The sequence below is a fragment of the Staurois parvus genome, unplaced genomic scaffold, assembly GCF_062004578.1.
Source record: "Staurois parvus isolate SC_StPar_1 unplaced genomic scaffold, SC_StPar_1.0 ptg001959l, whole genome shotgun sequence".
Lineage (NCBI taxonomy): Eukaryota > Metazoa > Chordata > Amphibia > Anura > Ranidae > Staurois > Staurois parvus.
Window position 1 is genome coordinate 64,365 of NW_028319755.1, and position 12,463 is coordinate 76,827.

Here is a 12,463-nt window from a genome sequence, read left to right on the forward strand (position 1 = left end):
GAGGGCTGTGTGCGGCCTGAACCCTCATCTGTCACTTGCAGCATTCGGTTCATTCACTTCTAGAGGAGGGCTGTGTCTGACCTGGGCTCTCATCTGTCACTTGCAGCATTTGGCTCATTCACTCCTAGAGGAGGGCTGTGTGCGGCCTGAGCCCTCATCTGTCACTTGCAGCATTCGGCTCATTCACTTCTAGAGGAGGGCTGTGTGCGGCCTGAGCCCTCAAATGTCACTTGCAGCATTCGGCTCATTCACTTCTAGAGGAGGGCTGTGTGCGGCCTGAGCCCTCATCTGTCACTTGCAGCATTCTGCTCATTCACTTCTAGAGGAGGGCTGTGTGCGGCCTGAACCCTCATCTGTCACTTGCAGCATTCGGTTCATTCACTTCTAGAGGAGGGCTGTGTGCGGCCTGAGCCCTCATCTGTCACTTGCAGCATTCTGCTCATTCACTTCTAGAGGAGGGCTGTGTGCGGCCTGAACCCTCATCTGTCACTTGCAGCATTCGGCTCATTCACTTCTAGAGGAGGGCTGTGTGCGGCCTGAACCCTCATCTGTCACTTGCAGCATTCGGCTCATTCACTTCTAGAGGAGGGCTGTGTGCGGCCTGAACCCTCATCTGTCACTTGCAGCATTCGGTTCATTCACTTCTAGAGGAGGGCTGTGTGCGGCCTGAACCCTCATCTGTCACTTGCAGCATTCTGCTCATTCACTTCTAGAGGAGGGCTGTGTGCAGCCTGAACCCTCATCTGTCACTTGCAGCATTCGGTTCATTCACTTCTAGAGGAGGGCTGTGTCTGACCTGGGCTCTCATCTGTCACTTGCAGCATTTGGCTCATTCACTCCTAGAGGAGGGCTGTGTGCGGCCTGAGCCCTCATCTGTCACTTGCAGCATTCGGCTCATTCATTTCTAGAGGAGGGCCGTGTGCGGCCTGAACCCTCATCTGTCACTTGCAGCATTTGGCTCATTCACTCCTAGAGGAGGGCTGTGTGCGGCCTGATCCCTCATCTGTCACTTGCAGCATTTGGCTCATTCACTCCTAGAGGAGGGCTGTGTGCGGCCTGAGCCCTCATCTGTCACTTGCAGCATTCGGTTCATTCACTCCTAGAGGAGGGCTGTGTGCGGCCTGAACCCTCATCTGTCACTTGCAGCATTCGGCTCATTCACTTCTAGAGGAGGGCTGTGTGCGGCTTGAACCCTCATCTGTCACTTGCAGCATTCGGCTCATTCACTTCTAGAGGAGGCCTGTGTGCGGCCTGAGCCCTCATCTGTCACTTGCAGCATTCGGCTCATTCACTTCTAGAGGAGGCCTGTGTGCGGCCTGAGCCCTCAAATGTCACTTGCAGCATTCGGCTCATTCACTCCTAGAGGAGGGCTGTGTGCGGCCTGAACCCTCATCTGTCACTTGCAGCATTCGGCTCATTCACTTCTAGAGGAGGGCTGTGTGCGGCCTGAGCCCTCAAATGTCACTTGCAGCATTCGGCTCATTCACTCCTAGAGGAGGGCTGTGTGCGGCCTGAGCCCTCATCTGTCACTTGCAGCATTCAGCTCATTCACTTCTAGAGGAGGGCTGTGTGCGGCCTGAGCCCTCATCTGTCACTTGCAGCATTCAGCTCATTCACTTCTAGAGGAGGGCTGTGTGCGGCCTGAGCCCTCATCTGTCACCCGGCTGTTCGGTCACTTGCAGCATTCAGCTCATTAATTTCTAGAGGAGGGCTGTGTGCTGCCTGAGCCCTCATTTGTGTCTCCCGGTCGCGGGTTGGGGAAAATTGGCTGCAGGTCTCTGTTCATTCTTCAGCCAGGTGACACAGATGAGGGCTTGAGCCGCACACAGCTCTCCTCTGGAAGTGAACAAGCCCCTGGCATGAGGACAGACATGGAGGCTGAGGAAGGACATGGAAGCCAAGGACAGACATGGAAGCTGAGCACAGACTGGGAGGCCGAGGAAGGACATGGAAGCCAAGGATAGACATGGAAGCTGAGCACAGACTGGGAGGCCGAGGAAGGACATGGAAGCCAAGGATAGACATGGAAGCTGAGCACAGACTGGGAGGCTGAGGAAGGACATGGAAGCCAAGGATAGACATGGAAGCTGAGCTCAGACTAGGAGGCCAAGGAAGGACATGGAAGCCAAGGACAGACATGGAAGCTGAGCACAGAGTGGGAGGCTGAGGAAGGACATGGTGGCCGAGGTAAGAAAAGGAGAGCGAGGCTGGATTGGAGAAATGTCTTCTTTGTAAAAGTCGGAACCGCAGCCTCAGTGAGCGATGAATTGTAATCGATTTTCCATCTCCAATGATGAGATCACACGCAGAACGTCTCGGACCGTATATACACAGTTGTGTTGAGAATACTAGCCGTCAGACATCACTAACCGGATCAATCGCTGTTTTTGGTGGAAATGATATTCCTACATGGCAAATAATTTCCTAGCAGGTGTAGTAGAGTCATAGAAATCCAACAGACCCAACAGTCATGACATGCATGCTGCTGATTCTGTGTCATTGAATCACTCATTGAAAGGGGCGTGTTCACAATAATATTCTTTGATAAACAGGTGGCAATGATTGCCCTTATTTAAGGAAGGAAGGCAGCAAATGTTGGACATGCTGGTTACAGTGCATTTCTCTCTGAAATTCTGAGGAAAATGGGTGGTTCCAGACATTGTTCAGAAGAACAGCGTACCGCGATTACAAAGTTGATTGGAGGGGAAAACATATAAAGAAGTGCAGAAAATGATCGGCTGCTCAGCTAAAATGATGGCAAATGCTTTAAAATGGCAACCAAAACCTGAAAGACGCGGAAGAAAGCGAAAAACTACCATTGGAATGAATAGAAGAATAGCCAAAATGGGGCGGACTCAGCCAACAATCAGCTCTAGGAAGATGAAAGAAGGTGTGACGTTCCCTGTGAGGACTCAGCCAACAATCATCTCCAGGAAGATGAAAGAAGGTGTGACGTTCCCTGTGAGGACTCAGCCAACAACCAGCTCCTGGAAGATGAAAGAAGGTGTGACGTTCCCTGTGAGGACTCAGCCAACAATCAGCTCCAGGAAGATGAAAGAAGGTGTGACGTTCCCTGTGAGGACTCAGCCAACAATCAGCTCCAGGAAGATGAAAGAAGGTGTGACGTTCCCTGTGAGGACTCAGCCAACAATCAGCTCCAGGAAGATGAAAGAAGGTGTGATGTTCCCTGTGAGGACTCAGCCAACAATCAGCTCCAGGAAGATGAAAGAAGGTGTGACGTTCCCTGTGAGGACTCAGCCAACAATCAGCTCCAGGAAGATGAAAGAAGGTGTGACGTTCCCTGTGAGGACTGTTACAATTAGAAGACGCCGATGTGAAGCCAAGCTATCTGCAAGAAGTCCCTGCAAAGTCCCACTGTTGGGAAAAAGACGTGTGCTGAAGAGGTTACAATCTGCCAAAGAGCACATTGACCGGCCTAAAGAGAAATGGTGCAACATTTTGTGGACTGATGGAAGTAAGATTGTTCTTTTTGGGTCTAGTGGGTGGAGACAGTTTGTCAGACGACCCCAAACACTGAATTCAAGCCACAGTACACTGTGAAGACCGTGAAGCATGGTGGTGCAAGCATCATGATATGGGGATGTTTCTCATACTACGGTGTTGGGCCTATTTATCGCATACCAGGGATCATGGATCAGGTTGAATACATCAGAATACTTGAAGAGGTCATGCTGCCTTATGCTGAAGAGGAAATGCCCTTGAAATGGGGGTTCCAACAAGACAATGACCCCAAACACACCAGTAAACGTGCAACATCTTGGTTCCAGACCAACAAGATGGACGTTATGGAGTGGCCAGCCCAATCCCCGGATCTTCATCCAATAGAAAACTTGTGGGGTGACATCAAAAATGCCGTTTCTGAGGCAAAACCAAGAAATAGAGAAGAACTGTGGAATGTGGTCCAATCATCCTGGGCTGGAATACCTGATCACAGGGGCCAGAAGTTGGGGGACTCCATGCAACACAGATGTACAGCAGTTCTCAGAAACAGTGCGACTACAACCAAATATTCATGAAGTCATTCAAAGGAAAGCAAAATCTTCAAACATTTCTCAGTTTATATAGTGAATGTTGGAGTTTGTAAAGAAGAATACAAACACGGCCATTTTTTTGAACCGTCTAATATTCACTTTTCTTCCATTTTTTTAGAGGAACAACACAAATTTGATGTATTTTTCTTCATGTTGTGATTTGGAATAGAATGTGTCGTGTTCCCAATGCATTTGTGTGGATGGAAAGGAAAGGATTAGAAGGATTTGCAGCTTCAGTCACTTTCTTCATCACACGGATGTTATTGAACACAACGGTGTAAGATTAGGAATCTTTGGGGCCCCAATCTGCAGCTGGTGGCATTGCGAGGTCGTCATCCTCATACGGAGAATCTCCCTAATAAGACGTTGGGATTGTGTTACCCGCCAGGAAATAATATTTGACGTCACAGTCGGGTTTCAGTGGCACTTCTCGTCTCTCCCAATCTCTCCCCTCCCAGGGTCCCAGGCCCCGAGCCTACATGCGCCTCCTGCCCAGCCCTGACCGCGGGTCGCTGTGAGGGTCGCTCCGCTGGGTCAGGCAGGAAGAATAACTGCTAAGCAAACACTGAGGATCGCTTATCGCTCGGTCTGCGTCATTGGCTGCCAGATCCGTGTCATCGTTCATCTTCCCCAAATCTTGAGAAATAAAACCCATTTCCGGGCGACGATTCTCCTCTCTAGATCTGCAGATTCTCATCATCTTCTAGCAGTCATTCGGTTTATTCTGAGCATTTATCCGATGACCTCTTATCTCCAAAAAGAAACATTTTCTGGACTCGTTTTAGATTGATGGTTCACTTATCTTCTCATATACTTTGTAGACTGTTCCAGGGACCCCCCCAGGGATGGAGAGCATCCTTCAGAAGTTGGAGTTTCATCCTAGTAGTGGCTCCAGTGCCCTACCGATATATTATTAACCCAACACTCACCACCAGGACACGGCCTTAATCCATGGGGCCCCAGCACTGAAATCCTGGGACAGTCCTGCAGGATTCGGGAGGACATGACACTAGACGTCATTTAATCACCAACAGACGTTTAGGAGTCCACAATTCGAAAAACCAACTTCTGAACTTAAATAGGTCCTCTAACCCCTACTTTGGGGAGCCCAGATTTCCCACCGGGTTTGAAGCTTCTTGCACCGGTCTGTATCTGAGCCTTCCCCAATCAATCTGGCTATTGGTTCCATTGGTCTCAAAGCTCTGGTAGCCAGATCTCCTACAGATCCTCCCCAGCCAGGTAGGTGGCTCCACTATGTAAGTACCCACCTAACTCCGGACGACCACATAGAGATCTGACTCCTGTGCCTTACCAACATAGCGTGGGATCTCAGCTTTACAATATTCTACTAACCCATACATGTCCAGAGTGACCCTTCTAAACCAAAGACTGGGGGGGGGGAACCTGAGATAGTCCATCTCTGGGGCTGACTGGGAGAAGCCATTCTCTTGGACCTTTAAGTCAAGTATGGCCAGACAAACCAAAGAAAGAAACCATAGACGGTATAGAAGTCCGGCCATATTATATAAGATGATACCATTGATTGCAGACTGGTGCTGGAGATGTGGGGTGGTGGACCTGAAAAAGAGGGTGGACCATGTTTGGTGGACCTCCTCTCATATTAGGCCCTTCTGGAGATCTTTCATCTTTGTCACTTAATTATGGGAATTGCCTGGCCAAGGACCCCAGAAGCGACCCGATTATCTCTCATACCTGGACCAGTCACGAAGAACGGGATAGGCCTACTTTGATTCCTTCTATCTGCAGGCCGAGCATTGACCTTTAGGTATTGGAGAACAATCACAACGACCTTCAGAAGTTGGAGTTTAAGTGTGATTCATCTTGTTAGTGGGTCCAGTGCCCTACCGATACATTATTTATCCAACACTCACTGCCTGGAAACGGCCTGGATCCATGGGACCCCAGCGCTGAAATCCTGGGACAGTCCAGCAGGATCCGGGATGGTATGACACTAAACGTCATTAAAACACTAACAGACGTTTGGGAGTCCACAATTCGAAAAACCAACATTTGAACCTAAATAGGTCCTCTAACCCCTACTTTGGGGAGCCCAGAGTTCCCACCAGGTTTGAAGATTCTCAAACCGGTCTGTATCTGAGCCTTCCCCAATCAATCTGGGTATTGGTTCCATTGGTCTCAAACCTCTGGTAACCAGATCCCCTACAGATCCTCAACAGACAGGTAGGTGGCTCCACTATGTACATACCCACCTAACTCCGGATGACCACATAGACATCTGACTCCTGTGTCTTGCCAACATAGCGTGGGATCTCAGCTTTACAATATTCTACTAACCCATACATGTCCAGAGTGACCCTTCTCAACCAAAGATTGGGGGGAGGGGGGACCTGGGATAGTACATCTCTGGGCCTGACTGGGAGAAACCATTCTCTTGGACCTTTAAGTCAAGTATGGCCAGACAAACCAAAGAAAGAAACCATAGACTTTTACCAGACGGTATAGAAGTCCGGACATATTTTATAAGATGATACTATTGATTCCAGACCGGTGCTGGAGATGTGGGGAAGTAGGTGGTGGACCTGAAAAAAGTGGCAATCCATGTTTGGTGGACCTCTTCTCATATTAGGCCCTTCTGGAGATCTTTCATCTTTGTCACTTAATTATGAAGATCGGGATAGGCCTACTTTCAATCTGGGTATTTGTTCCATTGGTCTCAAACTTCTGATAAACAGATCCCCTACAGATCCTCCCCAGCCAGGTAGGTGGCTCCACTATGTAAGTACCCACCTAACTCCGGATGACCACATAGACATCTGACTCCTGTACCTTACCAACATAGCGTGGGATCTCAGCTTTACAATATTCTACTAACCCATACATGTCCAGAGTGACCCTTCTAAACCAAGAACTGGGGGGAGGGGGGGGTCTGGGATAGTCCATCTCTGGGGCTCACTGGGAGAAGCCATTCTCCTGGACCATTAAGTCAAGTATGGCCAGTCAAACCAAAGAAAGAAACCAAAGATGGTATAGAAGTCCGGCCATATTATATAAGATGATACCATTGATTCCAGACCGGTGTTGGAGATGTGGGGTGGTAGACCTGAAAAAAGTGGCGGTCCATGTTTGGTGGACCTCTTCTCATATTAGGCCCTTCTAGAGATCTTTCATCTTTGTCACTTAATTATGGGAATTACCTGGCCAGGCACCCCAGAAGCGACCCGATTATCTCTCATACCTGGACCAGTCACGAAGATCGGGATAGGCCTACTTTGATTCCTTCTATCTGCAGGCCGAGCATTGACCCCTAGGCATTGGAGACCACAATCCCCACTGTTAGGGAACGAGTAGACGAACCGAACCGAATCATGAGGATGGAAGAGCTCACTGCTGGCCTACAAGATTGGCATTGGAAGTTCATGGTACACCTGGATGGATGTTGTGAACTCACCGGAACTTCAGTCCTTCCTGTACTTCATGTGCAGAGTCTCTATAACATAGCGAGGAACATGCCCTCAGACCCCCCCAGCCGGATATCCCCCCCACCTCACATCCTTAACCCCTTTTCTTCTTTCCCTCGTCTTTCTCTCGCTTCACTTCTTCTTTTCATTTTTTCTTTTTTTTTTCTTTTCATTGACTATTTTTTGGAGGTGAGGAGACATCGTGAGTTTTGTCTCTAGCTGTGACGGACGAGGGGCCCCATTGTAGAACCATCACTAGGCAGTTGTCTTCGAATTGCCTTCCAATCGCTGAGTGTAGCTATTTATGTTGGGACGGCTTGTGTGGGATCTTAGTGGCGCCGTCACGCGGTGACGTCTCTCCTTTATCTGGATGTACCTCCAACGTTGATGTTCCTCTCGCGACTTTTCTCCTCTTCTATCCAAATACCTAATAAATCAAATTTGTTGTTTTCTGAATTGTATTTTTATTAAAGTTGTTCACATCTGACAGTTTTGCCAAAAAGGTGATGCAGAGAGCAGAGGTGGAACTCGAACCTTCAGGACCCCAGTGCAAGAAACCATGAATGACCCCCTGGGCAGGGCCCTTCCCCCTGAGCTCAGGGCCCTTCCCCCTGAGTCCAGGGACCATCCCCGTGAGCTTGGGCCTCTTCCCCCTGAGTCCAGGGACCATACCCTGAGCCCGGCGCCCTTCCCCCTGAGCCCAGGGCCCTTCCCCCTGAGCCAGGGGCCCATCCCCCTGAGCCTAAGGACCATCCCCCTGAGCCTAAGGACCATCCCCTGAGCTCGGGGCCCTTCCCCCTGAGCCCAGGGATCTTTTCCCTGAGCTCGGGGCCCTTCCCTCTGAGCTCTGGGCCCTTCCCCCTGAGCCCAGGGCCCTTTCCACTGAGCCCGGGGCCCTTTGCTCCCAATGCAGGCCCCCTTCCTGGGTGATCGGTGCTGCAGGGGGCAATGAGAGGAAGCGATCCTGTGTGCTGCAGTAGAAAGCAGCGGGTGGGAGAGGAGGAGAAGGTGGCTTCCAGCTGCTGCACACAGGGGATCGCTTCCTCTAATCGCCAACCCTCCCCGCTGCAAAACCTAATATGACAGGGAGGCTGCACAGGGGCCCCTGCAGCAGGGGCCAGGTCACAATTGCGACCCCTGCAACCCCTGGCAGCACGCCACTGGCAGAGAGGACAAAGCAATGGGAGTCACTCCGCCCTCCACGGGGCATTGGAACAGAAAGCGAAAACAAATATAAATCCGGAAGGTCGATCGTTCATTTTTCTGAACACTTCGTGGGACTCCTGTAGCTCAGCACTGAGTGACGTCACGCAGGAACAGGACTGAGAGCGGTCCCAACGCACAGCGTGACGTCACATGGGGGCCGGGATCGCGGGGAACATTCCGCCAGAAGGAGAGTTACCTGTAATAGAAGGAAGACCAGGGACTGACAAATATGTATTGAGCCAGGAAAAAAGGTGGGGGCCAGCAGGACAAGAGGGGGGAACTGCCATGGGAGGGGGGCAGCGGGACTGGTGGGCGGCAGCAGGACTGGTGGGGGGCAGCGGGACATGAGTGGGGAACTGCCACAGCAGGGGTCAGCGGGACTGGTGGGGGGCAACAGGACAGGAGGGGGGAACTGCCACAGCAGGGAGGCAGCGGGACAGGAGGGGGAAGTGTCAAGGGAGGGGGGAAGTGGGATAGATGGGGGGAAGCGGGACTGGTGGGGGGAAGAGGGACAGGTGAGGGGCAGCGGGACAGGTGGGGGGTAGTGGGACTGGTAAGGGGAAGCGGACCAGTGAGGGGTAGCGGGACAGGTGGGGGGTAGTGGGACTGGTGGGGGGAAGCGGGACAGGTGAGGTGCAGCGGGACTGCTGGGGGGGGGTAGCAGGACAGATGGGGGGTAGCGGGACAGGTGGGGGGTAGCGGGACAGGTGGGGGGCAGCGGGACTGGTGGGGGGTAGCGGGACAGGTGGGGGGGTAGCGGGACAGGTGGGGAGTAGCGGGACATGAGGGGGGAACTGCCACAGCAGGGAGGTAGCGGGACAGGAGGGGGAAGTGGGATAGATGGGGGGAAGTGGGACTGGTGGGGGGAAGCGGGACAGGTGGGGGGCAGCGGGACTGGTGGGGGGTAGTGAGACACGTGAGGTGCATCGAGACCGCTGGGGGGGGTAGCAGGACAGGTGGGGGGTAGCGGGACAGGTGGGGGGGGTAGTGAGACACGTGAGTTGCAGTGGGACTGCTGGGGGGTAGCGGGACAGGTGGGGGGGGTAGTGAGACACGTGAGGTGCAGTGGGACTGCTGGGGGGTAGTGGGACTGGTGGGGGTAGCGGGACAGGTGGGGGGTAGCAGGACAGGTGGGGGGTAGCGGGACAGGTGGGGGGGTAGTGAGACACGTGAGGTGCAGTGGGACTGCTGGGGGGTAGCGGGACTGGTGGGGGGTAGCGGGACAGGTGGGGGGCAGCGGGACCAGTGAGGGGCAGCGGGACAGGTGGGGGGCAGCGGGACAGGTGGGGGGCAGCGGGACCAGTGAGGGGCAGCGGGACAGGTGGGGGGCAGCGGGACAGGTGGGGGGCAGCGGGACCAGTGAGGGGCAGCGGGACAGGTGGGGGGCAGCGGGACAGGTGGGGGGTAGTGGGACATGATCTCAGCCTAGGCACAGTCCCTGTCTGGGAATTCTTCCTCTGGGACACTCGGCCGCCGGTATCCGGGGGTGATGGTTGGCAGTGCAGGCGGGAGGTGGGGGGGTGACGTGTCCTCGAAGTGCCGCACCCCTCTGTGTGTTTATTTCTGAGATAAGAGACGGAGGATCCGGGACGGCGGCCTCTCCATGGGGAACACAGCGCCAGGCCTGGCAGTGTGTGTGACATCTTCCCGTACCGGGGACCCCAGAATAAGGGGGGACCCCGGCAGTGTGTGTGACATCTTCCCGTATCGGGGACCCCAGAATAAGGGGGGACCCCGGCAGTGTGTGTGACATCTTCCCGTATCGGGGACCCCAGAATAAGGGGGGACCCCGGCAGTGTGTGTGACATCTCCCCGTATCGGGGACCCCATAATAAGAGGGGACCCCGGCAATGTGTATGGTGATCTCTCCGTATCGGGGACCCCAGAATAAGAGGGGACCCCGGCAATGTGTATGGTGATCTCTCTGCATACATATATACATTGTATCTTCTGTAATGCCGGCCATTCTCCCCCATCCCCCGATAATCCCCCCGGAGGTGGCGGGACATTTGGCGTTCGTTGTCCCGGAGGTGGCGGGACGTTTGCGTTCGTTGTCCCGGAGGTGGCGGGACGTTTGGCGTTCGTTGTCCCGGAGGTGGCGGGACGTTTGGCGTTCGTTGTCCCGGCGGTGGCGGGACGTTTGGCGTTCGTTGTCCCGGAGGTGGCGGGACGTTTGGCGTTTGTTGTCCCGGAGGTGGCGGGACGTTTGGCGTTTGTTGTCCCGGAGGTGGCGGGACGTTTGGCGTTCGTTGTCCCGGCGGTGGCGGGACGTTTGGCGTTCGTTGTCCCGGCGGTGGCGGGACGTTTGGCGTTTGTTGTCCCGGAGGTGGCGGGACGTTTGGCGTTCGTTGTCCCGGAGGTGGCGGGACGTTTGCGTTCGTTGTCCCGGAGGTGGCGGGACGTTTGGCGTTCGTTGTCCCGGAGGTGGCGGGACGTTTGGCGTTCGTTGTCCCGGCGGTGGCGGGACGTTTGGCGTTCGTTGTCCCAGAGGTGGCGGGACGTTTGGCGTTTGTTGTCCCGGAGGTGGCGGGACGTTTGGCGTTTGTTGTCCCGGAGGTGGCGGGACGTTTGGCGTTCGTTGTCCCGGAGGTGGCGGGACGTTTGGCGTTCGTTGTCCCGGCGGTGGCGGGACGTTTGGCGTTTGTTGTCCCGGAGGTGGCGGGACGTTTGGCGTTCGTTGTCCCGGAGGTGGCGGGACGTTTGGCATTCGTTGTCCCGGCGGTGGCGGGACGTTTGGCGTTCGTTGTCCCGGCGGTGGCAGGACGTTTGGCGTTCGTTGTCCCGGAGGTGGCGGGACGTTTGGCGTTCGTTGTCCCGGAGGTGGCGGGACGTTTGCGTTCGTTGTCCCAGCGGTGGCGGGATGTTTGGCGTTCGTTGTCCCGGAGGTGGCGGGACGTTTGGCGTTCGTTGTCCCGGAGGTGGCGGGACGTTTGCGTTCGTTGTCCCAGCGGTGGCGGGATGTTTGGCGTTCGTTGTCCCGGAGGTGGCGGGACGTTTGGCGTTCGTTGTCCCGGAGGTGGCGGGACGTTTGGCGTTCGTTGTCCCGGCGGTGGCGGGACGTTAGGCGTTCGTTGTCCCGGCTGTGGCGGGACGTTTGGCGTTCGTTGTCCCGGAGGTGGCGGGACGTTTGGCGTTCGTTGTCCCGGCGGTGGCGGGACGTTTGGCGTTCGTTGTCCCGGAGGTGGCGGGACGTTTGGCGTTCGTTGTCCCGGAGGTGGCGGGACGTTTGGCGTTCGTTGTCCCGGCGGTGGCGGGACGTTTGGCGTTTGTTGTCCCGGAGGTGGCGGGACGTTTGGCGTTCGTTGTCCCGGAGGTGGCGGGACGTTTGGCATTCGTTGTCCCGGCGGTGGCGGGACGTTTGGCGTTCGTTGTCCCGGCGGTGGCAGGACGTTTGGCGTTCGTTGTCCCGGAGGTGGCGGGACGTTTGCGTTCGTTGTCCCAGCGGTGGCGGGATGTTTTGCGTTCGTTGTCCCGGCGGTGGCGGGACGTTTGGCGTTCGTTGTCCCGGAGGTGGCGGGACATTTGGCGTTCGTCCGTGTGTTCGTTGTCCCGGCGGTGGCGGGACGTTTGCGTTCGTTGTCCCGGCGGTGGCGGGACATTTGGCGTTCGTCCGTGCGTTCGTTGTCCCGGCGGTGGCGGGACGTTTGGCGTTTGTTGTCCCGGAGGTGGCGGGACGTTTGCATTCGTTGTCCCGGAGGTGGCGGGACGTTTGGCGTTCGTTGTCCCGGAGGTGGCGGGATGTTTGCATTCGTTGTCCCGGAGGTG